General features: G+C 38.1%; 1 long non-coding RNA gene across 1 annotated transcript; it reads right to left on the bottom strand.

The window, feature by feature from the left end:
- Window positions 1-3,907: 3,907 nt before the first annotated feature.
- LOC122820273 lies at window positions 3,908-25,175 on the bottom strand. The gene is made up of 2 exons (XR_006368758.1): window positions 25,071-25,175; window positions 3,908-4,083 (listed from the first exon to the last, which is right to left on the bottom strand). It is a non-coding gene; the product is annotated as an uncharacterized LOC122820273 (long non-coding RNA).
- Window positions 25,176-27,949: the final 2,774 nt, after the last annotated feature.

Genomic DNA, 27,949 nt, shown 5'->3' on the forward strand with positions numbered 1-27,949 from the left:
CATTTCTCCCCCTGACATTTCCATGAACCAGATCTGGATGTTCCTCTGACGAACAGAGGAAAGAACAAGCGAAGGATGAAAGACAAGTTCTGTAAAGAAACTATGAAAATCTGCTTGGCAGATGTTGCTTTTTCTTTTCTTTTTTTTTTCAAAAATTTCCCAACATGCATGCTGAAAGTTTGGGAAATCTCTTCAGCGTGTGAGCCGTGTTTTTCCAGCACAGAAACAAGGATGATCACATGAGTCCGATCCAGCCGCTGCTTCCGCTTCCACACGCTGGTGGCGTCTGTCCACATATTTACACACATTTTTGTTTACTTTTATAGTTTGGTGTCAGTGATGGTAAACTGAGTAGCGATGACTTATTGTAAGCTGGCTCCCCACAACTATGAAGTTAAAGATTTAGTCCTTTGTTGTGGTTTTTTTTATTCTAGCAAATTCTGAGTGGTGAGAGGTCAGTTTCTCTGGAAATCAGGGCAAAGTGAGGAAGAGAAAAAGTCACATGTGAGAGGAAACAGAAGCAGTTTGTCTGCTTCTGTTTGCAGGCAAACAATAAAGCTATCAAACTCGTCCAGAAGTTTAAAGGTAGATTGATCCGTCATGAGATCCAAAGCCAGAGCTCTAAACGACACCGATGATCACAATTAGTTGTTCCTGAGTAGAGAGTCCAACTTCCAACAGCCAATTATCATGGAAAAGGGGAAAAAATATATTTTTAAATGTCCTGTGGTGGATATAAAAACAAAAAAACCTAAATTATTGTTTGAATGTTTTAATGTAAAGTAAATATTTCTAGTTTTCTCTACAATTGATTTCATGTGTGTGTGTGGGGGATCCTATCTAGAAGTAATCAGGCTTTTTTTGCTTTTGAAATTGGACAAAAAATATTTATTTTTTCAGATTGGGTCAGGTTTTAACTAACTTATTTGTATTTAACTCGGTCCAGGATTTTAATTGCGCTACATAGATTTTCACGCACTAAAATTTTATTAATTTTTTTAAACAAAAGGTTCTGGTCGGAACCTTTGCATGGCTGACCAAGAGGTTTCTCTTGATGCACTGGAGGTTAATTTTTGTTTCAAAAACCAGTTTGATAACATTTGTGTTAATTATTGCTGATGTGTGGCTGTGTAATTGCTCTGTTAAAAATAATAAAACTCTAAAAACAGAATTGGATTGAACACTGGAAATGACTATTGTTTTTCAAGTTGTGCTAAAAAGGGTTAGCCTTTTAGTGAAGCTATTTAAGGCCAAGTTAGCATGTCAATGCTAAGCATGTAGCAACAAACTAATGCTAATGTCAGCGTCTACAGTCTAAATAAGCTTCATAAATGATCATTGGTTCCTGAAGTATATGAAAGCTGATTGGGTGTAACAATATCTTTGAACCAATCCGATGATTGAATAACATAAATTAATAGAATAATAACAATAAATATAACAATAGAATATAAATTTATTGTTGAGCTCAAAAAAGTCTGTTATCCAATCATTTAGCAGCAAAAAAGGGTTTTTGTATTAAAAATGTTGCGTATTTTGTTGACAGTATTTAATTAAAATGTGATTAATTACAATTAGCTCCATTAAAAAATGTAAATAAGGCTGTCTTTGATATGTGAGGGATGTGACTTTAATAGTAATTTCTGTGCTGCATCTGTTCTGTGGATTATTCTGCTACTTTTTCAGACAAACTACATTTTAAATATTCTATTGTTGAAGTGATTTTAAATTCAAAATGATGACACCATAGAAAACAATAGAAAAGTTGATCTGGACAGCCCAACGCTTTAACGTGGCGCTCTTGCTCAATGTCCTCTAGAACTGATGCAATTACAGATTATTACAAAATTCTGTTTTACTCTATTTCTCAATGTCTTAAAAGATCTTATCCTGATTGAAACAAAGATGCTTTATCCCAGGAAGACATCCAGGAAATGACTCAAAAAGGAAAACAATAACACATTAAACAGATTAAAAGAAAGGTTTTGAGTTGAAGACTAGTTGTTTCCGTTACTCTTCTTTGTGTTTTCCAGGGATAATTAGAATTAAATATTGACAAAAACAAACTGGTTTCACAAAGTAAATTACAACAGAACAGCTTAATCTGAATTCAGAGGAACACAGATTGATCTAACAGTAAATAAATCACCAAGTTTAAAAAGGGGACATATTATAGAAAATTCACTTTTTGCACATTTTTATAATATAATTCCATTTGGGCGTCAACTGCTGCTAAAAACAATTCAAACATTTAAAAAGAAAAAAAAACACCCAGCTGCTTTTTAGAAATAAGTTAATGGTTTTTGGTGTTTGGAAAGTGAGTCTTTTCAAAAACCTCCCAAATGTTGAGTCACAGTGGAGGGGCGCTGCGCCGTCACCTAGCAACCCAGGCCATACCAAGCCCCGTCACCTAGCAACCCAGGCCATACCAAGCCCCGTCACCTAGCAACCCAGGCCATACCAAGCCCCGTCACCTAGCAACCCAGGCCATACCAAGCCCCGTCACCTAGCAACCCAGGCCATACCAAGCCCCGTCACCTAGCAACCCAGGCCATACCAAGCCCCGTCACCTAGCAACCCAGGCCATACCAAGCCCCGTCACCTAGCAACCCAGGCCATACCAAGCCCCGTCACCTAGCAACCCAGGCCATACCAAGCCCCGTTACCTAGCAACCCAGGCCATACCAAGCCCCGTTACCAAGCAACCCAGGTCATACCAAGCCCCGTTACCTAGCAACCCAGGCCATACCAAGCCCCGTTACCTAGCAACCCAGGCCATACCAAGCCCCGTTACCTAGCAACCCAGGCCATACCAAGCCCCGTTACCTAGCAACCCAGGCCATACCAAGCCCCTTTACCTAGCAACCCAGGCCATACTAAGCCCCGTTACCTAGCAACCCAGGCCAGGTCCAACCCCGTTACCTAGCAACCCAGGCCAGGTCCAACCCCATTACCTAGCAACCCAGGCCAGGTCCAACCCCGTTACCTAGCAACCCAGGCCATGTCCAGCCCTGTTCACTAGCAACCCAAGTGGAACGTGAGCAATAATAAAGCTCTGCTTTAGTTTTAAGTCTTTTTGAGCAATTTGGCGCATTCAAGATAAATACATGACGAAAACGTTCAAAAACTATATACACTTAAAACAAGTAGAAAAAAATTAAAAAAGGTTATTTCTTCTGGATAACGCTTAGAAATTGTTTGACTTGGAAAACAAGGATGTTTATACTATTTGAATTTAGCTCAGTATTCAGGTGCTTTCAGTGGAGGGTATATCTCACTGTCATTTCTGACGTCAATGGCAAATGGTTTTCCATTTGTCATTTGTTGGACTGACTACTACCACTTTATTTATAAAGAACTTTAAAACAGCTCTAGTTGAAACAAAGTGCTGTTCAGATAATAAAGTCTCAACATGTGTTAAAAGCCAAGGAATAAAACAAGTTTTAAAAGTAGCAATTTATTGGCAGAATATTTCACTTTTAACATTTTTCCCCGCTTCATTTATGAAATAATCTGCCAATAGAACTGGTACTTTCTCATAAGTATTAAGGAATTATTTATTTAAAACAAGCTCCTATTTCTTGCTGAAAAGTTATTTGTAAGTTATTTTTGTCTTACTTCAAGTGAACTAAGAAATTTTCTCTTGAACCTATTCCAAAAATACTTACTGAGATTTTGTGTTTTTTCAGTGTAAACAATATAATTGTGAACCGTCACCCACATGAAGCAGGCCAGCATTTATAAAATCTGTCTCAGCCTTAAAAAGAAATAAGTCCTTTGATGTGAATGTTTACATGGTATCCTGACAGGTAGGGCAACTTTCAACCCCAGAATGAATTTAAATGAAAAGTAGAAAACCAGAGCAGACTTTTTTTGTGTGTGTTTGTTCAAACAAGAGAGTCACAACAACTGGACGAGAGCGTTTATTCCTCCCCGCTGCGCTGTTTATTTGGCTGCATGTGGGACACCAAACAAGCCATCTGTCACTGCGGACGTTTCATCCAAGCGTGCGCCAGGCGAAGGTAAACAAGCTCAGAACATGATCTCGCCGTGCTCCGCGGTTTGGGACTCCATATTTGTCCACTGGAAGACAGACAGAAGGTTTTTTGGAGGGGTTTGTCAGATCGACTGCTTCCATGTGTGTGTGTGTGTGTGTGTGTGTGTGTACGCGTGAGGGTGTGGGTGTGTGTGTGTGTGTGTGTGTGCGTGTGTGTGTGTCTCGTTCCAGTGCTTTAATAATCAGAATGTCACCGTTCACACTGGATGTTTGACCACAACGTTAATACGACTCCTCCAGTAATGTTTTCATTTGTGTTGCCATGGCGACAGTAATTCCAAACTCTGATTTCAACTTTGATTTTCTTACTCCAAAAAGTAAGGAACAAAATTATGGGTAAAAATTTATATATTTTAATATTTGGCTTTTTTTCCCATTAAACTAGATGAGGGTTCTTTCTCATTTTTGTTTAAAATTAGTAGTCTGATTACATCGTTGTTAATAAATGTAATCACAAACAACATAACTTAACTTTGCATACAACAGTGTAAAAAAATAAAAAAGAACTCAATATGGAATGTTCTGTACTGAAGTTCATGCTTAAAGATGTTTTGTTGTATTTTTCTAAGTTTTCACGGTGTTCTATTTTGAAGTGCAGCCAACACAGAGTGAATGGCTTTGTTCACCTTATTCGCTATTGCTAAAACTACAAAGTACAACTTTAAAACAGTGCAGAAAATTTGTCATCGTTCACAACTTCTCCTGTTCGCTGATTCAAATTCAATTCAAAACACCTTATTGATCCCAAAGAGAAATTAAATATCAAAATAATATAATTAATTCAAATTCGTCTAAGAGTGACTGTTCCAGTTGAAATTCAACTGGAGAAATCAAGCTCAATGGGAGAAATCCAACTGGAGGGAGATGAGAATCAAAAAGAATTGCCAGTTTGAGTTAAACAGTAATCAACAGATCGTAGTTCAAAACTTATCAGGAGAAACAGGTTAATTTAATTAATTTAGCCTTAAATTTGTATTTCAAAAAAACACAGAACTGAAGAATGTCTTGTAGTGACAATAAAAATGTTTGTACCCTAAAGTGCCCTTTAAGCCTGACTCTGCTACCCGTTTTATGATGCATCTAAAAGATTTAATCAACAGCATGCAATGCTTTTATAGCTTAATAAACAAAATGTGAACAGCTTCAAGTGGAAACATGAAATAAAGTGACCATGTGCTCTGAATAAAACTGATTAGGCCCCAACGTTGATAAAAGCAGAGCGACATAAAGTTTCAGTGAATCCATATGCTGTAATCTGTAATCAGCAGTCACGCCTAATCAGATAGCTCTCTAACCTTTAAGTCCTGGAAACCCCAAATCAAAAAAGGGAATAGAATGAAAACCCACATGGAGAACAGAGTTTGAACCCGAAAAATACACGAATGTTTGTCCAAGAGCTCCAGTCCTGGGTTGATAAAACTTTCATCTTAATCAGAAATTTCTTTGTTGCCGTATTAGAGGAACTGGCAGCAGTTTTCAAAAGGACATACCTTTTCTGTTAAAATGAAACACGAATCTGTCTAAACTGCTCTGTTACTGATTCCTACTCCTAAAGTCACGCTGAGACTTTAGGAGCCAAATAAAACAGCTTTTGTGCAGCTTTCAGAGAACTGGTTAAGTCTCTCAGCTGGCCTGGACGAACACTGCTAACAAATGTTAACACACAATGGCTGTCAGATGAAAAATCACAGAAAGAAATGCCAGTTTAAAGGTCAACTAAACCACCGAAAATTAGAAGCATTTTGTAAGCAACTGCGGAAAAATCAGTTCAATTGAGGACCAAAATTGCAACATTTGTTACATTTTCAGCTGGTTCAGTTATTTTTTTTACACTGCAGTGTGTCAGACGACATGGCTGAAAAAAGTATCACAAGATAAGCATTTTATTTCAGTCAATATTGATAGGTATTGATTAGTTTTTTTTGTTTGTTTTAAATTTCTGAAATGCTGCCAAGTTGATGGTGTGACCATTTCTGTTGTATCCTCAGTTTTCACTCCACGGCGTTGTTTTAAAAAAAAATTATTTTAAGCATTTATGAGGTGAAACTTTATACTGCTGCTGTGGCAGTTGTTCAGCAGATTGTTGCTAGGTAACCAAAGAATGAGTGAGTTGCTAGGTAACCAAGGAGAGAGTGAGCTAGTTGATTCCACCAACCTAGCTTAGCTAGCAGTGACAGATTGAACGGCTAAAGTCTTTCCTCTGCCTAAATCTCCCAGAATGCTGTGCGGTTCTGGATCAGAGTCGAACATTGAACCTTGATTGGACATTGATCATGCGTCTATCATAATATATGTTAATGCGGATTTATTATCCAGCCCTATTCAAATGAGCCAAACTACTTGAAAACCTGTTCCCGTCCTCGCCTGTGGGGGGCGCTGCACAATGAATCACTGAAAGAAACAACACAAAAACCTCTAAAGAAGACACTGAACGCAACTTCCTTCTTCATGAAATGAAAAAAAAAATGGAGTAACATCAAGATTAGTAGTCCACTTTCTGATTTTGGAGTTGTCTTTGGTCTGTTTGCTGTTCACAAATGTATTCAAACCCCTTCAGAGTTCACTAAAACCGAACTGAAACTTTTTTGCGTTTTTGGTCCGCATCAGAGTTCAATTATGTGTTCACATCTCCCAAAACAAACCAAACCTCCCAGACAAATGGACTGGAGTTTGATTAAAGCGAACTAAACAGGAATGGTGTGAATGAACCCTAAGTTACTGCAATAAAAGTTTGTTTAGCGGTAGACTTTACGACAGAAATCAGTAAAGAAAGTTTCTTTTTTTAGACACAATCAAACCAATAATTATTGGTTTATGGGATTCTCTGCTCTATCGCATGGAAAACTATTTAATTCCTCAGATTTCTGCATACCTATTCTCATATTTACCCCATTATCCCTGTCCACTTTCTTCTTCTCTTCTCACAGACTCTGTCCAAAGCATTTCATCTTTCTTTTCATAACTCAGGCCACTCTGTCATCAACTCCTCTGTGGGATTTTCTTAAGGAGCCTTTTTTTCCCAGCCAGCGATTACCTTTTAATCTTGAGCCAGTGGCCTCTCAAAATCTATTTCACAGAGATGATAGAGAGACCAAGAAAAGTTTTAAAGGAGAGACCCAAAACCCTTAGCACGTATTGAGTGGAACAGACGCTTCCTCAAATATTATTTAGCATTTTTGAGATTTCTAAAATGAACTTAAACCTTTCAGATTGGCTTTAAACAGTTTGGAAAGAGGTTTCTGTTTTATTATTATTATTTCTGTTATTATTATTAGTACAATGAAGCATGGCAATTTGGTTTGTTTGTTCAGAAACATTGAGGAGAAAGAAATGAAAGACAGACGTGTATCAGCGCGTTATTACTGCAGTGGCCAGTCAGTCTGAGAACTCACAATAACCTTTCAGCACATGTTCAGGCCTCCACTGCAGCTCTGTATCAGTTTCTCTGGAGCTACGCTGACATTTTTCCTTCTCTCCCCATGATACAGACGCACACATGCAACGTTTTGTTGTTAAAACCAGTCCATCAGAGGTGGAGGACAGTTGCGCCCAATGAAAGTTGACTTGGGTTTCTCTCGTGACTCCGAACCGTAGGGTTAATTCAAGTGTAATGCTGTAAAAATGAGGCAGTGCGGCACAAATGGTGTTTATCATGTTTTAGATGCAGTTTGAGGTGCCAAGAATCCGTTTCCTCAGCCTCGTATTTCTCTGTTAGCATGAAATGTAGACTGCACTCGTTATTTTTGTTCTGGATTTTGAAAAGCACATATAAAGAAAAAAAAAAACCCAACATGAAGCGTGGACCACCAACTCTGCGTTGAAAACAAAGTTGACTTAAAGGTGATGACACACCACCATTATTTGGCCGGATCGTTTGGGGCAGCAGCCACATATATTCCTTTAAAAACCTCCAATATTGAAACTTTAAAGCTCATTTTCTATATACATCACAAACAGCGTCTTCTTAAAAGTTTCTTCAAGTATGGAACCATATCTGTTTTATACACCTTTAGCATTCCCTTTAAAAATTGTCCAATTGCTTTCAGCAAGTTGCACCAACATCAACTCTGGCTTACGCATGGTCCATAAACTAGTGTTGTAGTTCTCGACACCACTTTTTCATGGTCTAGTCTCGGAGTCGACCACATTTTTATTCAGTCTTGTCTCGGCCTCGAACATTGACGACTCTGCATTTTATTGGAAGACTAGTCAAGACCACAACTGTGGAAATATCACTAAAATTGCCAGAACATTGTACAGTTTGTATGGCAACATTCTTGCTTTCGTTGGATGTAAAACGTACAGATTCAAAACCAGGCAATAATGCGACTCATTGCTAATTATGTATTTTTGTTTCCGCAGCAACCCATCCCCACTCCAAGGAAATGAGCAGTGGTCAGTTCAGCTTCATAAATTTAAAAAAATACTTGTAAAACAACATCTCGAAGAAAGCACACAACGACCTGTAAGTTTTGTAGTGCTTCGCTTTCAAAGATGGTGGGGAGCAAGTCAAACCTGAACCCCAGAAAGGCGACTGATGTTAGCAGCTAGCAAATGTTAGCATTCCGCCTCTGCACCAAAATTCTTCATTTGGCCCTCACACAAAGAGACGTAATCAATATCAGCTACAAATATTAAGTGAACTGCATGTGTACAGTAAATTATGTATACTTTAGGGCAGTGGTTTTCATGTCTTAGCAGCTGCTTGTCACCTAGCCTGGTGAACAAGCTAGTATCAACTAACATGGTCGACACATTGGGAGAAGTATCAACAGTCCCAACTTCCTAAGAGACAGTAATCATGATGTTCCTTTTAAATTGTCATGTGAATCTTGAGTAAATTTGTCAAAATTTCAGGGGAATCAGGTGTTTTCATGACCTGGTTTGGAGTCAACAAACCAGGCTACGCAGAGAGTCATTTCATCAGGCATTAACGTTACGACTGCAACATAACTAGCACGTCACAAACATCTCAGGAAAATGGAGAGAGTTCCTCCCTCCAAGATGGAGAACCAGACATTTCAGAGTTCCGTGCCTCTGGTAAGGCACAGACCCACGAAGTGAATGGGAGGTATTCGCTGTGTTAGAGTTAGCAATTTAACTCTTACAGAAAACAAACAAACAAAAAAAACCTGCCTCAAGTGACCATAAAATTTGTTTTGCAAAATTGAGGAAGTTATTTCAAATGTTGACGTTTCTATCGACCTTCTCTTATGTAAGAAGGTCTGCAAAAGAAATGCGCAAAAAAAGAACATTGATGGAATGTGGCTATTTTATGGAAAATGTACAATAAAAATGTTGTAACCCTAAAAATGGCTCAAATTAATCATTATAGTCCTAATTTGGTATTATTTAACTATCAAAAGGTTTATCTCAATTTTAGATTAGGACTGGATGAAAACAGAAAAGTGTTTGATGTTCAATTAAGATTTTCAAGTATGGAAAAGAGAATGATCGGTATTGATTCCCTGTCTTTTTAGTCTCCATGCATCAATGTATTGATCATTAAGGCAAATGTAAACTGTAAAAAACAATTTTTTTTAGATTTTTAGAATGTTAGATTGTATTTTCCCAAACAGATGCGAGGGCAAATGAAGAAAACACCGTTTGCATTCTGTGCATGTGTTGTACAGACAGCAGTTTTGACCATAAAACCGCAACATGGACTTAACATTTTATCACAATATTTTGCCATAACATTGTGATAACAATAAAAGTGGCAATAAGAATTATTTATTTCTTTTTGTAAGGTAACTGTATTGCAGTGATTTTGTGTCACAGTAATTATATCCCCCCTAAACACAAAGATCCTCTAAAAAAACGTTTTTGGAGGTTTTAAACATAAATAATTGGCAATTATTGGGACAATGATAAATCAGAATTCTTACCATGATAACTGTATCATGATAAATGATACAATAAGTGAAAATGAAAATTGAACTGGAACACATTTTCTGCCTTTAGTAGCAAAGCTGTTTTCCACTGGAAATCTTTAATTACTCAAATCTACTTCAGCATTACTGGAAACGCCTAAATTCTTTGAAGTTGGTATTAAAGCAAAGAGTTTTCCTGACAGACTGGTGACCATGAACTTTTACCTCTCAGAACCCGACGTCCAACAGTAGTCTGCAGCTTGTGATATATTTTATTTCCTCCACTAAAAGAAGATCAGAGGTTTGGCAAAGTGGATTGAAATGATCCCAATAAATTTAGTCATTGATCATTTTAAAAGCACGTGGCAGGCCTCAGTAATAGACCTGCAGCGTTTGATCCAAGTTCCAACCAATGGGTATTAAAAGAGTTTCCACCTTGATGGTGAAACAGCCAACATCTATAAAAATAACAGAGGTAATATTTGTGGTATCTGAAAGGAAATAATGATATGGCTATAAAAAAAAATTATATTAAAGACGCGGTTTACTGCCGCAAAGGAGTGATACGTTTTTAAGTTTCTGGGCTGAAAAGCAGCCAACTACATTGTCGTCAGGAGCTTTTTATCTTGAGCTTTGTGAAGGGGATTGTTTGGGATATTAAATATGTAGAAACCAGAGTCACCACATCTGCTTGAAACATCTAGTCTGGACCTTTCCATCGCTACTCTAAGCGATGAGAGTTTCATCCTGAAACACTTGCAGCAAATTAAAAGTCTCTGTGGGGTTTTAGAAACGCATGAAAGATGAACGACTGCAAACATCTAAACTCTCTACAACTGTAAGAAAGTTTTATTCTGGTTTGAAAATATTACGTACAATAAATGCAGGTGTATTGTCAGCTGGTAAATGCCTTAAATATGGGCATTTTTTCAAACAAAATTATAGCTAACATTAGGAAACAATACACTAAAACTTGAGGGTTAACATGCTGACATTTCTATCAGGAAGCATTAAAAAGGCTTATGCTAATGTTGATGCTAATGTTAGAATTTAGCTGCCAAAACATTTTTCCAGATGCTGCCGAGTTTTATCAAATATTCAAGATGACATATGTGAAAATTCAGACAAATGTTTGCAAAATATCAACATGTTTCATGAAGTTGAAAAAGAACTGCGTTTAAATATTTGCTTAAATCTGAGGAATATTTGAGCAAATGTTTTATATAAAGAAACTATCTCCAAAAGTTGTATTTTTTTAAATCAAAACTTAACTTGGTGCTTCCCAGTCTTATAAAATGAAGTGTTGAAGTTGTAATAATCATGTATTTTATAGTCATTTAACCTTGGAGGATTGCGTAACTCTGTCTTGATTCCCTGATAAAAACATCTTCAGCTTTAGCTGCAGGAAATAATAAAAGGTTAACTTGCATGCACATCTGCAAACATGAACATTTTTATAGGGACGAACTACTGCCAGCACTGTTGCTAATAATCAGATTAAAGTGTTTAAGTGATGTCAACAACAGTCTGCGTATTTGTGGACTCATGCAGCCGCTTTTTGGGGTAAACAGACTAATAAAGCAAAAAAATGTATATGTGTATAATTCCAGGAAAATCAGAAGAATGAGTCATTAAAGTGCGTTTAAAGAGCAGTTATGAATCATTTTATTGATCACATTGGGGATGTTGCCGGTCTTAGAACCTCCAGCACCAAGTTTCATTCAGTTTTAGTTCACTGAAAGGTTTAGTCAGGGATGCCCAAAGTGTGGCCTGAGGGCCATTTGCAGCCCACTGGATGATTTGGTTTGTTCCACAACTCAAGAATTTGCGTCTACTTTGAGATTTTTAGAAATGAAATCTTTATTACTTGTTTAGATACAAGACAAAGTATGTTTTCTTTTATTAACAGTGTTTCTGTTTTCATTGAAAAAAAGTGAAGGCAAACAAGGATAAAAAATAAACCCCAAAAACGTTTTGGAAAACAATACAGCAGCTATGCAAGACTCTGTTTAAATAGGATTTACAAATTCTTTTTCAACAAAAGTAATTTGCTTTATTAAAAATATTGTCTAAATAGTATATTACTGAAGGGATAAGAACTAATGTAAAGAAATTAATCTTTTCAGTTTTATTTATTTTTTAAATGTGGCAAGACTTTAGCCATCTTTAACAGCAACCTATGAATTGTTGGTGGAATCAACTAACTCACTCACTCTTTGGTCACCTAGCAACTCACTCAATCTTTGGTCACCTAGCAACTCACTCAATCTTTGGTTGCCTAGCAACTCACTCACTCTTTGGTCACCTAGCAACTCACTCAATCTTTGGTCACCTAGCAACTCACTCAATCTTTGGTTACCTAGCAACTCACTCGATCTTTGGTTACCTAGCAACTCACTCAATCTTTGGTTACCTAGCAACTCACTCGATCTTTGGTTCCCTAGCAACTCACTCGATCTTTGGTTCCCTAGCAACGACCAGTGGAGTTACCGGCCAAGCCACCTTACAGTCAGTATTTCAGATATTTAGGGCTAAAAAAAACTGTGACTCTTTTACTAATTCAGTTAGTTTTAGTTTTTAGAGTGTGTTTGCTAGTTTGCATTATTTAAATATTGTTTAGTTCATCAGTTATATTTAGTTATATTAGTAGTTTTAGTTTTTTGTCACACTTTTAGGTGTAGAAATCTAAAAGGTCAAAAATCATCAACAGATACCATCTTCAATTATTGTTAAACAACAGATATTTGTTGTCGCCGTTTTGTGGACAAGTGCAAGTGGAGTGCTGTAATTTGTTGACAGCTGACATAAACTACTTGTATGGGGGAAAAAATAACAATAAATCAATTTCAGATGAGTTCCAAAGGTTAATAGATTGATCAACATGAAAGTGAAAGATTTTATTTATGTAATTTCAATATGTTTTAGTTTTATGAACGCACAATATAGGTCCAGTTAGTTGTAGTTTCTCCCTTTAAATTACCGTTTTTATTTATTTCAGCTAAAAAAGGTGTTTTCTCGATTTTTGTTCTGTTAGTTTTCGTTAGCGACTCTGGTCTTATCGTAGAACATCGTCCCAGGCTCCTCCAGTTACCACCAGGTTTCCATGTCCTCGAGCTCGGAGGTGTAATGATTTTCCATGGCTTCTGCACAGCAGCCACTACATTTGGCCTGCAGGTTTGCTCTGCAACTCTAAAGCCATGGGAACAGAACTGTAAAACACCGGCCTGGACACACTGCTGACAACACACACACACTCCTATTAAACAGGTATGCGTGTGTGTCCACACAGCAGCGTAGAACTAGATAGGACGGAGCGGAAAAGTGAGATTAACAAAGCAGAAAGGTGTATGGCTGTAAAAGTCTGTACAAGGTGCCTAGGAGTTCAACCTTTGACCCGCTTTCAACGTTGCTGTATGTTGGAATGTGTATTAGCAGGATTGTTGTTCCGGTGGCCTTAAGGCGTTTAGAGGCTGTGTGTGTTTGTGGTTGTGTGACCTCAGACATGTGTTCGTGTTAACTGGCACCACAGAGCCTTGAGGGGATCATTAGTGGGCTGTGGGGAGCCGCCGTTACTGTACACGGCAGGGAAACATTTAGCGTACACAAAAGGTAGCATTAATAGATTTACAAATACATACAACATACCTGGTTCTAAATTAGAAACAACAGGTAAAATATGACAGATATGGACAGTCACAGATGTATTATATATCAAGATGGAGGGCCAGTTTCAACACTAAACAGATAAATATTAGTAATAAGACGTAAATAGACACCAAATCTGCATAACCGTGAAATCACACAGCAATGCTACCTTGTTCAGTTCAAAGTTATATTCTGGCTATAAAAACGTTGCAACGTAACGTCATACACAAAATCCGTCAGAAAAACTGCTCATCAACAACAATGACTACCACTGATTTTAACATGCTACATCTCAAATGTATGAGTGACGTATAAGAGAAAAAAATTACGCAGTGCTTTGCTGCTAATTGGACAACTAGATAAAAAGTTCAGGAGAAAGTATAAATTTGAAGAAATTTAGGAAAGTAGGCCAGCTAACATAGCTCGACTCTGACAACTTTAACATGTAGTTGTGCTGCAGAATTTGTCGTGTTTCATTCAGTTAAAAAGAAAAGGAAACCCACACACCATCTCTGACGGATCATCAGTAGAGCAGGCTTTCAAATTAAATAATCAACCGTTGCTGTGTTCAAATGATTATTTATGAATAATTACAAAATAAATAAAACATCAAACCTGAATGTTCTGCTCTTTGTGTGGGAAATGTTTGCATGTTTTTTGGGATTGACTCCTGATATGCTAGTGGAGCTGTTGTCAATCAGTTGCCATGACAATGGGAGCGCGTTTCACGCATCTAGCGCAGTGCGATTTGAATCGTTTGGCGTGTTTGATGCATCAAGAGCGTCCAAAACGTCTGACACATAGACCAGCAACGGAAAACAATGGCTAGAGCGATTTTGACACGTCAGATGCGCCTCCACATAGACTTGGAATGTAAACCAGGGATACAAAATGCTAGGATGTAGTGCAAAACGCATCCAAATTGCACACATGTCCAACTTGAAGCATCAGACGTGTTTTTGCCGCATCTAACGCGTTCGGTGTGAACGCACCATAACAGACACACAGGTGAGAAAATATAAGATTAGAGTTATTCTTCAACAGTTTTTCTATGCTATTTTTCCTTTTTCTATGGCGCATTGCCCTAAATTAATAATACTTACATCTGCAGGTTTCATTTTGCTGACTGAGTTGTTCTTCAGCTACAAATGGCAAGAAAAAGATCTTCTCTATCTTCTTTCTGCCTTTCAGCATGTTGGGCAAAATTTCCAAACGTAAACAATAACAGGCATCAGCTTCTCCTCTTCAATTTCTCGCCTTTACAACTGTGATTTTGCCTCAATCAGATTTTAAATCAATAAGCTAGCATTGTTGAAAGAACCCGAGATAAGAGATAGGTGCAAAGGTAGACCCAAGGTAGTGTAGTGAGAGAGACAAGCATTATGAGGGGAAGAAAGAGAGACAGGTGGACAAGAGGGGAGTTTAACACGCTTCCATACAGAGACTCCTTTTGGGCATTTTAAGTGGTCTCTTTGTCCCCCTTCATGGTTCCCTTCCCTCCTTTTCTACCCGTCCTTTCTTTTGCCCTTTTAACAGTAACCAGAGAGCCCAAGAACAATGTCGACAGAAAGAAAGGCAGATAGAGGGAGATAGGCGGAGACATAAGGAGGAGAGGGGCTTAGAGAGCGGCGGTTAGGAGATAAAAACTGTCTCCTCGATGTAAGAGAATCCCTTCTTCTTTTAACTCCGCTTTTTACCAGATAAGGGAAAGAGCAGGTTTATCTGTTGCTCAATTGAGGCCGGAGACCGAGTGTGTGTTGGTGTGCGTGAGGGCATGCGTGGGTGCGTATGTGTGTGCGTGTTTGTCAGAGAAAGACGAGTTTCTCAGACCACTGACGCCAATCATCCCCTCTTCTTCTTCTGCTCTGTCTTCCGCCCATCCATTCACTCGCGGTTTCACAAGACGGGGTCAGAAAGGCTCTTTTGGTCTTTTTGCATGGCGTCCACACACACACACACACACGCACACACCCACCCACACACACAGGGTCGTCCCCTCAGGTGGTGGTTAGTGTATGGGAAACAGGCTTCTTAGAGTTCAGTGAAAGGTTGAACTGCCTGATGTAACAAGGACCTTTGGTAAAGCATAAGAATAGAAAAACGCACCTTAAGCTATTAAACAAAAACCTTAAAATTATACGCCTGTAGGAAAGTTTCATGACCAATGGCTACGAACAATGAATCTTGGAGGTTTTTTATGCAGTTCATGCAATACTTTTGTGGACTTTACTAGACCTTAAATTATATAAATAACTTATGTACTCTGACTTTCAGACCCAAAAATTCAGGTCACTTTCCTAAAACTAATATGTTATTTAACCAGACTTACAGGATACATTAATAGAAACTTATGGACAACTTTATCTGAACATACATGGTGTTTGCTAGTTCCTTTCACAGATCTTACAATCTTTAAGTTACAAATTTCCTGAAGCTGCAGATTATTTGACCAAACTTAAGAGATTCCTTTACCAGATCTTATATGTCATTTGCCTAAATCTACAGGTTAACATGCATGAATCTGCATGTTAACTGGAGGAAATTCATCCTTTCTTTCCCAGATCTGACATGTTATTTACTGACCTTACAGGTAATTTTACTGTTTCCTTGACCAAACTTACAGGTTACTCTCCCAGCTCTTGTGTTCCTTTCCAAAATGCAAAAGTTACTTTCATTGTGTTATTTATCCATACTAACAAGTTACTTTAGCAGATCTTATATTCCATTTCCCCAATCCAACAAGTTGCGTTCCCTGAACCTACATGTAAGTTGTCCAAACTTACAAGGTTCCTTTTCCAGAGCTTAGAAGCTGTTTGGTAAAATGTTATGAACCTATGTGCTATTTGGCCGTGATAAATGTAATGCTCCGGCTATCCTATGAAGAATATCGCTATAAACAACCATCCCCCACTGCGAAGAGACATGTGCACAACGGAACGACATCTTTGCCAGCAATAAAATATCCTCTTCTTTCTTTTTTAATTGGATAAATTAGAAAATGTTCACTTCCTACGCTGCCATTGCCAAGCTACAACTACAGGCAGACTACAATTGTAAAACACAGAAGATAATCAACGGCTCTGATTGGCCCAGTTGAAATTCTACCAGAAAAATCCAGCTAGGTGAGATAAATGGAGGGAGCAGTGAAGGGAGATGAGAACTGAATGTAATTTCATAGGAAGGCTTTGAATTTCGCCCTCTAGTCAGATAATTATCAGTCAAACTAATCCAAAAGTCACGTCGTCAACTTGATTGAACTTTCAAGCATTTAGCATCCTGATGTGAGTTGATCTACATTTGCATAGATAAGGCATTAGTCATAATAGTTGTGTAAAATGCACAACATCCAAGCTTGAAAGTAATCTAGGCAACCTAGTCTAACTGGTGATCAAACTGCTACGCAACAGTAAATAGATTACCAGATGAAAGTGAATAAATAATAATAACTGACCAGAATGTAAACATGAACTCAAAAAGCCAGGCAAATTGTTAGAATATCTGGAATATTCCAGAGGTAAAACTGAGGTTTCTACTTGTCGATTTGATAATAAATCAAACAAAGGTGTTGTTGTAGCTGTAAATAAGGATCTCCTTTACAACGCTGTCCTCTTCCTCACCTTCCTCTCCCTTTCTTTCTGAGGAGTGGGAAACTCCAAGTTAACCTGCACCCCCCCAACACACAGAGCTCTGTTCCTGTGCTGCCTTGCCCCGGTCAGAGCACCTCTCCAGGGACAGGCCAGGCTGCGGCCCGGGCCTCTCCGTCCCTCTAAAACACGAATCTGGTTTGTTTGAACGTATGTGTTGAGTATAAATCAATGGACAGAAAGATTATAAGTACATACCTGCAAACACTGATGTGAGCATAAACATTAATTTACAAAAATATATGCATAGTTGAAGAAGAGAGAAGTGAAGGAATGACACAGCTTCATTTGTCTCATCCTTTTTCTCTTGGTTCATTCACCATGGTCGTCTCCAGGGAGGTTGAACTTTCTCAGATAAAGGGACAAGTGAGTTGTTTGTGTTTTCTCCAAGAGAAAGTAGAGGATGAGTGTCAGTAAAAACGAGGCTGCATTTGCACCAACCTTGTTTAATCAAACTCTGGTACGCCTAAAAACCTTAGTCTCAATTTGATTAAAGTGAACTCTGGCGCAGTTCAAATGTAAATGTGAATGCCGAGCGGACTGGAGATTGATCCAAAAACAGGAAGTGAACTAAAGTGCAAGCTATTCTGGGTAAATATAACCAAAACAAGCTAGCGCTAGCAGGAGCAGTAGCTTGTGGTTTTTTTGCCAAGGAAAGCAAAGAAATCCTACAACCGCTAAAATCTCCATTTTTGTTTACATTTCAAAACAAAAATGAAGTTGCGCTCAGTGTTTTTCAAATTGTTTTTATATTTAAGCAGTTAAGTGGCAGAACCTTAAACATCTACTGTGTCAGTTACTCAACAAGTTGTTGCTAGGTAACCAAAGAATGAATGAGTTGCCAGGTAGCCAACTGACTCAATTAATATAGCTGTGTCCAAATTCAGGGTCTGCATCCTGCGAAGGACGGATTTGCAGGTTGATTACATCATAGCCTGTCTGAATTCGAAGACTTCGTTCTTCTTTTCCCCAGATTTGAAGGATGGGTCCGGTGTATCCTTCACGGCCCACCATATCCCATAATTCATTGCGGGTCCCAACCGGGCGTTCAGGCAGAGCGACAATAGCGGTGAAGAAAGACAAGTTATGTTGTTATATTGCACTTTAAATGACACAACTAAAAACGTTGTGATTTTGCACAATATTTTTAGGTGAGAATGTAAGAGTGTTAGTCTCAAATATCTGCTCGGTTCACCAAAACATTTTGGGACATGTCTGCTCCGCTATGCCAGCTCCCCTCGCCAGCTGCCGGCTGGCCGGGCGCTTCAGGTTCGGTACACCGGAGGAGAACGCCTGACTCCTGATACATTGATATAAAAACTCCCGCTGGCTTTCCCCAATGAGTGGAAGTTAAACACCGATATTATCCAGACAGGTAATATCTAGTTCCAAAATGTTTGGTTTACCGAAGTATCTAATTTATTCCTGAATCAATCGGTTTGATTGATTAAAGTTAAGCCTTCAAACGTACTAGTTTTATTTAACTGTAATGGCTTTTCTGAGATTTGGAGAGTATTATATTTGAAAATGACTAATTTTCTTATATTTATTCCTGGTAGAAATGTGCAAAACATGTTTGAACATTTTAGAACCAAACTAACAGATTTATTTTTTACTATGGAACAGCCTTTACTATAAAGGTGAACAATAATACAGAAATCAGGAGTAATGCATGACTGAAAAACAAACTTCAGCTACGTTTGGGTTTTTTTCTTCGCCGCTCTCTGCTTCACGCTGTTACGGTTGCTAGGCAACATGAGTTACACTGAGGTGGAGGCGGGGCCAGACCTGTCCGAAATCACAGCTTTTCTCCGCTGGTCGACGTTTATTCACTGCCGGTCTACGTAGACCGGCTCCTTCCAAGGATGCAGACCTTGGATTCGGACAGTTTATTCCACCAACTTAGCCTAGCTAACCTTGAGAGGTTCTGTGCTGTGTGATTCTGGTTCAGATTTCAGTGAAAATACATTGAATATCCAATCAGACATATTACCCATTGATATTGATCACCTGTCTGTCGCTATATATTATTGATTTATTGCCAAGCTCTAATTGTTCTCCATGTTTCAGTGTATGAAAACTTCTTTATGGTAATGTAGATATCTATGTGAGCAAAGATAGAAAACTGCTGACCCGCTTTTTGCCACTGGTTTCCACTGGTATTTTGGGTTTTTTAAATTGTTGCGATCGGAGTTCATTCAGGTATTATTATCGCTTCCAGTGAGAAGAAACATATTGGTAAAATTTTGAGTTTTAAAAGTTTATATCTACTTCAGGCTTAACTGTATTTGGAAAAGCCAAACAAAGAAATATATAGTGATGTTTGCAGAATATTCCTGTCAGATTTGAGTCACTTGAACCCATTTGACAAAAGCTTGTTGACCATCTGCACTTTCTCCCCAGTTCACCAGTGAATGACCCTTCCTTGTCCTCTTATATTTCAGCCACTCCTCCTCCTCTTCGTCTCTGTTCACACTTGTCAATGCTATCTGCAGAGTGTAATGCCCCGTCATTACATTCTGGCTCTCTGTAGACCTTATCAGGTTGTAATCCTGTAACGCTGGCTCCTCTACAGCTCAGGCTCCTGTCCCCCAGGTCTGACCGTCTCTATTTACCACTGCTGAAAACTGACAGATGGAAGCCGTTTAACCTGTGAATTTATTTCTTTTGGGTTAAAACACTCATGTGGGGTATCTTGCCATTGCAGATTTTAACAGCAGATAGAGGAGGGCAAAGATCTAAGGTCAAACTATACATGCCTCAAGGCTTATATTCATTTTGGAAGTTCTACAAATATTTGAACCTTTTAACAAATATTTTGCAGTCGTCTACATTTGTTGTTTGTGTTTCAGATAGAAAACCTTGTCCTGTTGGAGAATCCTTAATAAATAAAAGGGATGTGAGACTTTGTCACACTTTCCCCCAAGTTCAAGTAACAAAAAATGTAATTTAAGATGGAACAACAATCGTTTTTAAGGTCTTCTTAACCCTCTGATGCCAAATGGTCTATACTTGTTTCATCAAGTCCAAAGACTAGAAAGTACTGTAAGGGTTCATTCATATCAGCCCGGTTTAGTCCGTTTTAATCCAACTCTAGTTTGTTTCTAGAAAGTCTAGTTTGTTTGGGGACAATTGAACTCTGGTCCGTCTACAAACGGAGGTCTCAGTTCCAAGTGAACTCTGGTTTGGTTCGAATGCATCTGTGAACGCCAACAGACCAGAGACCGCTTCAAAAGTAGGAAACGGACTATAACACAGGGCATTCTGGGTAAATACAACCAAAACAAACGTGAGGGTCTAACGCTAGCAGGAGAACTGTCTCATGGTTTTTTAACAAAGACTAAAGAGAAATTCTACAACAACTAAAATAATGTCTTCTTCAAAGGTTTTTGTGTTGTTGGTTCTTGGTGCAGCGCCACCACAGCTGAGGGTGTGAACAGGTTCTTCATTTAGTTTGGTTCATTTGACACAGTGCAGTGTGAAAGCGAACCACATCAGATGAAAATGTAGCAAATGTTGTAAATTTTTGAGACTACCGAACTGTCAGGCATGAAAACACCGGAAGTGAAACTAAACCCCATGTGAAAGCATAATCCCTCACATTCTGAATAATAAAGGGGGCAGAGCCAACAGACACAGGGGCATGGCTAAACGTGAATGAATGGTCACAGGGTGCAAACCAAACTCATCATTTTATGATTTATTTAGTATGAGGAAATCCAAATTTCCATTATGTAAGCAACTAAACATTAGTAACCGTGGAGAAAATGCTCCACCGTGTAGCCTACCATCTACAAAAACAAATAATTAGCATCTACAGTTTTGCATGCATTTAAGTCTGCTCTGACTAAAAGGAAACACCATTAATTTTTATTTTTTTCTCCCCTCCAGCGGGTCTTTTGTGGGCTGTAGTGTTCCTTATATGAAAGTAGGCTGACGGGAAAGGGGGAAGGAAATGAGGGAAGACATCCGGCAAACGTCGATGGGTCCGGGAATCGAACCTGTGACGGCCGCATCGAGGACTGAAGGCCTCCAAACGTGGATCGCGCTGTCCCCTTCGCCACCCCAGCACACCATTTATGACAGTGGTATAGATCATGTGGTGAAAATTCTGATAATTTGATCAAATTAAATTAATTTCATCCAGCTAGCTTGGATCGGTTTCCAAGCTAGCCATTCCCAACTTTTGTAAATACCTCCAAGTATGACGCCCAACTAGATGCGTTATTTCTACATACAAATTAGATTGAGTTTAACAACTAGAAGTTATTACTGTTACAGGCGAAAACAAATTTGGAAAACGATCACACTCACTTCCCATCTCCAGCATGGCGCCTCAATGTGATTTGGTGATGTAGTTGTAAAGTGAATAACAAACCTTTCCTGTATCAAAAAGGAAAGGTTAGTCTGTAAATCATTGGAATAAATTTGACAGAATTGTTCTGTTAATAATTGGAAAGGGATTGTTGTGATCTTTGTTACTGAAAAGACCTTAATTTTGTTAAGGTGTATATTATTAGAAAAACTGTTTTGTTTTGGAACTCAGATGAGTAAATTTGATTGGGTGAGATTAATTAGAATGAATTATATTGTAATTGAACTGGACAAAGTTTAAATATTGAATGGATGGTAAAAGTTGTGTTGGATTATAGTTGGATTGACTTGAAACTCTCCAATTTAGATTTCATGTTTATTTTGCCAGTTTTTAAATACATGGTTTTTCTACGGCTGTTAGTCACTGGAGCTTTTTTTTCTGTCAATCCTGGAATGGTGTCCAGCGCCCTCTTGTGGACGAAACCTGAACAAAGGTGACCTGCATCTCCAGGTGTTGGACCTACAGAGCTTGCCACCCAGCCCAAGTCCAAATGTTCCCAAACAAATACATATACAGGCTTCTCATTTGGCTGCGTTAAACAGTTTTTAGGCTCTCCAGACATTTTTTTCACTGCTGCACAAGCAGAGAGAGCCTGTGTGTGTTGTGTTACTTTATGAGCTTAATGGTGTGTAATTAACATAATTCTCTGTGATTATAGCGGAGTTGTAAACATTACAGTGCAAGGACAAGGCAGCTACTGTGTCAAAACACACACACACACGCATACATCGTAACTCCTATAAAACAGTCTAGTGTTTAAAAGACTGATTTATCATTAAGTATGTGCAAGTGTTTGAGTATTTAATGTTTTATAGTGCATTTAAAAGCAGATCAACACTGCGCTGCATGCTAACTGATATTTTATGGCAGCAGTTACAGTATATTTAAGATATGGTACAGGCCAGCATGTATGCATCGTAAAGAAAAACAAAACAAAAGCGCTTCATATTAAATGTAAATATCGGGCAGCAACTTGTGATTACAGTCGGGTAGAGACGCAGTAAAGCTCCAGATTATCTGAGTTTTCATGGTTTGAGGTAGAAAAAAAAATCACAAACTTTCCTCTTTGTATTAAAAACACAATACAAGTCTTTTTAATGTCAAAAGTAATACAGTACTTAACCATATTTATGGTGTGTAATTGAAAAGTGAAAGAGGTTCCAAGGTTATTGTTTATGGATTAAAGAACAGGAGTAATGCAGGACAGGACGTGAAATACGGACATGTCCCTGGAAATACGGACGTTTGGTCACCCTAGCGTATTGTAACATGCCTACTCTGAATGTAATTTATATATTTTTTTCTGTACAAACGCCAGTATGGAAGCAAGAAGAAATACATATTTGCATATCCACATTTTATGTTTACATTTTCTACTTTGTGCAAATGTATCTGTCATATAAATTCGCAGGATTCGCCTAAAACGTCAATTTTTCACAGCAATCAGTTCTATACACTATTGACTGAAAAGTTTTGGTTATTTTTAGAAACACTTGGAAATGTCCTTACCGCTCTCGGCACAAATCCATGCCAAATGTTTCCTCTGAATATTAGCCAGCCACGCTCGATGACACTCGATGCTTTTAAGTAGCAACGGGACGTAAAAGCCTCTAAACTGTTTTAGAGCCTTTGCTTTTAGAGTTTTAATGCTTTTGAATCCAAATATATCCAACCATCGCGGTTCTCTTGTGTGCGATCAATGAAGTGGAAACCTGCTTCGATAGTATCGAGATGGCGCCAGAGCACCCGGATGTAGTTGTGACGTCAGTGGAGAACTATCTATTGCTTGAACGGAGCTCTGTTAGCTGTTCAAACTAGCGTCGGGCGATGTTTAATAGCCCAATGCATAACGGTGGGTCGTGTTTACAGTGAATCAGAAGAGCAGATCTCCACTTTCTTTCTGTTAGCAGCTAATGGTTAGCTGCTCTGCGCTCGCGCTCAGTGGCTCCATACTGCTCACGATAGAACTTTGTTTTGATTGGCAGCATGGCGGCTGAGTGGCCAATCACCAGTGAGGATTTGGGATCATACCATTACGTGAAAGAAGAGAAGGGGACCAACATGACAGCCATTTGGAGAACATGTCTGTCCCCTCACCACTGTGAGGAGGGGAATCACAAAGATATAGTGTAACATGCAATGATAAATTATTATATTATGTTCAGTAGATTTGCTTGCTGTGTTTTGTTAATTTGTTTTTGTAATAGCCTGATTAAAATATTAAAAGTGAGGATGCCTGCTTCTGTAACAGAACAGACAGACAAGCATAAGGCTTCTAATAAAAACACTAAATGTAAAAGGATTTATTAATATAAAAAATAATATTTGCCAACATAAACTAAATATGAGGCAGCAGATGATAATAAATCAAGAGCCGTTTGGGAGCCGAACTTCCCATTGCTGCCTCCCTGATCTGTCTGCTGTGCTAATCACTCCTCATGAAGCTGTTTGTTCACTAATAAACCTCTAAGGACTTCACAGACCATTTGGATTTATTGACATTAAATTACACAGTTGGACTCTGTTTACTCATCAAGTGGCTTCTGCAGGCAAGTACACTTTATTTTAAGGATATCACAGTAAAAGAGCCTAAAATACATATTTATTGATGTAATGTTACAAAATGTTAGGTATTCTGAAAATAAAAGGATGATATATTAGTTAAAAAAATTGTTAAAGTCCCCAGAAGAGGGAAAACAAATAGTATTTGAATTTAGTTACACTAGTGTTACTTTGACATTTTGGCTAAACAAATCCCTATTTTGGGCTTCAAGTGCGTCATTCAGTCCAAGAAACTGGAAGGACATACAGCCAACAATTGGATTCAGTTACACTTTGGTGCGAGGTTTGTTTTCTTCAGATAATTGGGGTCATATTTTCTCTAAGACCTTTCAGAAATCACGCTCAATTGACTAGGAGGTTTCCAACCTGTGGCTCTGGAGCCACAAGTCACTCTATGGACCTTCCAGAATGGCTCTTAATAACTTTGGCTAACAAAATAACAAGAATCAGTCCATGTTTTAAATATAGATATAATAACAAAAACAGGATTTTAACCATTTCTAAGGTTTCCTTCATTTAACTTCCACAAAAAAGTACACTAGAAGTACTATTAGTATGCTCTTAGATATGTTTTTCTTGTCATTAGGTTGGAATCTAGTTGCTTTTCCTAAATGTACTTTATTTTGAATTCCACAGAAAAAAATATCCATCCTCTCTTTGCAAAATATTACGTTTATCTCTACTTTCAATCCTAAGAATAGAAATAAAATGTTTTTTGTTTTTTTTAAATGACAACACATTTCCAAAAGTAGATATTTATCTAAATTCATAAGTTGTTTTTATTTCTAAATGTCTCAACATTTGCAGCTGTAAACAAGTTTTTTTGGCTAGCCCAGTGTTTATATCATAAACGTATTACGACATAAGCATTTCATATCAGTCAGTATCATTAATTATTGATTTTTTTTTCGTACCTTTTTTGTTTTATCCAGTTTTCACTCCACTTTGTTGATACTTTTTAAGCAGTTATCAGGCATAGCTGTGTAACAAACAAACTGCTACTGCAGTTACTGGGCAGGTCGTTGCTAGGTAACCAAAGAATGAGTGAGTTGCTAGGTAACCAAAGAATGAGTGAGTTGATTCCACAAACCTACTTTAGCTAAAAAATTTTAAAATTACATTGGATTTGTTATCTATCGATATTAATCATGTGTTTATCTTTGTATATCTTATTGATTTATTGCCTAAGACCAATTTGCTGATAAATTGCTGACCTATACAAGAGTATAAATGTAAAATAAAGCAGAAGCTTTAATTAAAACGATATGAAGCAACATGGAGAAGTTGGTCCAGACTGACTCTGGCTCTCCACACAGGCTGAACCCTAACAAGCTCTGAGGTCCATGTGTGTTATTTCGGGCCCGTAGCTGCAGGGGAAGAGGGTTCAGTATGTATGTGTGCATTTAGGTGAGGGTGAAACCCAAAGAAGAAGAAGAAGGGTGGGGAGGGGAGAGGGTTCTGGAGTGGAAGTGAGACCCAGACTAGAGGTCTCTGAGCCAGACGCTGGAGCACCGCAGCCCTGCCCGTCTCCGCCGTGCCTCCAGGCTGTCACACCAGAGAGCAGGAGTTACTGTCAAACCCAACATTTGAGCTGATACAGAACAGCAGAACCTGGAAAATGGCTTCAACCTTCTGAGCACTGGCCGATTTCCAGAGGAGGCCAGGCTGCCACGGTCGGAGAACAGGAGATTCTGGTAATTTCTCTGGACGTGGTGCCGGTCAGGATTATATTAGCTTTTGGGTTTGTCATTATATTTTAGTTTAATTTTGTTTTTATTTGTCTAGTTCAGTTAGTGTGTTTGTTAGTTTTTATTAATTGTTAAATACTGTTTAGTTGCAGAAGTAGTTTTAATTTTTTCATACTTTGGTTCATTTTTAGGTGCAGAATTCATAAATGTCGAAGTATTGTGATCTTGTTTACATCAAATGGGTAATGAATACTCAACAGAAGATACCATCTTCTGAAAATGTTATTCAGTTATTGTTTGACAAAAACTGGTGTTTTCTCAGGATCTGTAATAAACTAATTCCAGTTCATTCCATTTTAAACAACAAAATAAGCAACATTTTCAATTAGAAAACCATTATTGCTGATAAATCATTGAATACATAGAGATATTAGCTCAACAAATCTATTTATTGTTTTTACTTCTTTAGAAATGTGGACTGTGGGCACTGACATTAGTGTCTGTGTTGCTGCAACATATTGGCAACAAAAACAATATGTTGCCAATATATATTGGCAACATATGTATTGGCAAAATGATGAATGGTGCATCATTTATGCACCATTCAGGAACATGAATGATGTTCCTGAATTTACTGACTGGAGCAAAATGTTTCCATCTTACATTTTAACAAAAGTTACATACTGTAGTTCATGTAGCCTCAAACAATAAACTAGATTTATTAGAGTTACAACTAACAATTATTTTAGTTATCTACTAATACATCAATTATTTGATTAATCAGATTTTAAAAATGGCACATTCTGCTTATTTTTCATTTCAGTTTTTAATGTATATATTAGAAACACATTGAAAGATTAAAAAAACAATTAAAATTCTTTTATAAATAAGAAAAACGTTTTATTGACTAAAATGTACGACTGATCATTTGTAGCAAAGGACGCATCTGCAGCTAAAAAAAAATACTAACATCAGCTATTATTAATATCTTAAGTAATTAGTAGATGGATAGCAAAAGGTGCTTAAAGATTTTATTTTTTACAGAATTTGAGGCGTTCTGGATAGAAGAGATTTACAGACAAAGTGTCTTATTTATCATAAATGTGAATATTTTTGATCAGCTTTTGCTTAAAGTGTGTTGTTCTTTCAACAAACAGCCTTTTCTGCAGTTAATTAATTGATTGCTAAATTAGTTGACAATTATTTCAATAATAGATTAATCACAATAAATTGGATTAATCATAATCACAATTAATCGTGTTTAGTCTGATTAATTGTTTGAGCCCTAAAATTTACGTTTCAATTCCTTCAAATCTCCTTTTCTGCTCTTCAAGCTTCCTGTTGCTTTGGTGACCATGAAGACAAGAAATCAACATAAACCTAAAACGATCGCCAACCCTTGAATAAAAAAACGTAAAACGACGTCTTTAAGTACAGTTATGCAAACCATCAGTTTGCGATACAAAGTAAACTCTAAATCTGTGATCAGCTGGTTTTTCTTGGAGACCTGGTGATTCTGAGAACATGTTTTGTCATGAGTAAAGTGGACCTGTGTGTGTGGACGTGTCCCTTAAAGCGGCGGGCCGCCGATTCTGTCCAGTGAAACGGTTCTGATGTGAATCGTGTGGAAAGCCTCCGAGCGTAATAAACAAACATGTTAGCAATAATCCGCATCAAGATCCCAAACAGCCCAGGAACGTCTGACTTTTTAAAAGTGTATCTTTATATCTGTCTATTCGATTAAAGTCAATGACAGAAACACCTGTTTGTAGGTTTGTCTCTTCGAAATGGCGCTTTCCTCCAAACATGTGTGAGCGTGATGCGGACCAGATTCAGATTTTTGCTCCAGCAGCGAATTGGCGCGTTTGTTTCAACACTTGCTCTGCCTCGTCCAACACCGAGTCGACAGGCCAAGAGCTTTTCGGCCTCGACTCAGACTGAAGCGGAGTCGGGGGAGTTGTGTAACGGCGGGAAGATGGGGAGCGTCTCCGCGTCCAGATGGAGACATGGCAGGAGTCGCACAGGACCGACAGGTAGCGCCCTGACTCGTTTGTGTTTGGGTGGTCCCAAAATGTAAAGCAGAGGGCCTAGTCAAAGTTCTAATG

This window comes from Gambusia affinis, linkage group LG18, assembly GCF_019740435.1.
Source record: "Gambusia affinis linkage group LG18, SWU_Gaff_1.0, whole genome shotgun sequence".
Classification (NCBI taxonomy): domain Eukaryota; kingdom Metazoa; phylum Chordata; class Actinopteri; order Cyprinodontiformes; family Poeciliidae; genus Gambusia; species Gambusia affinis.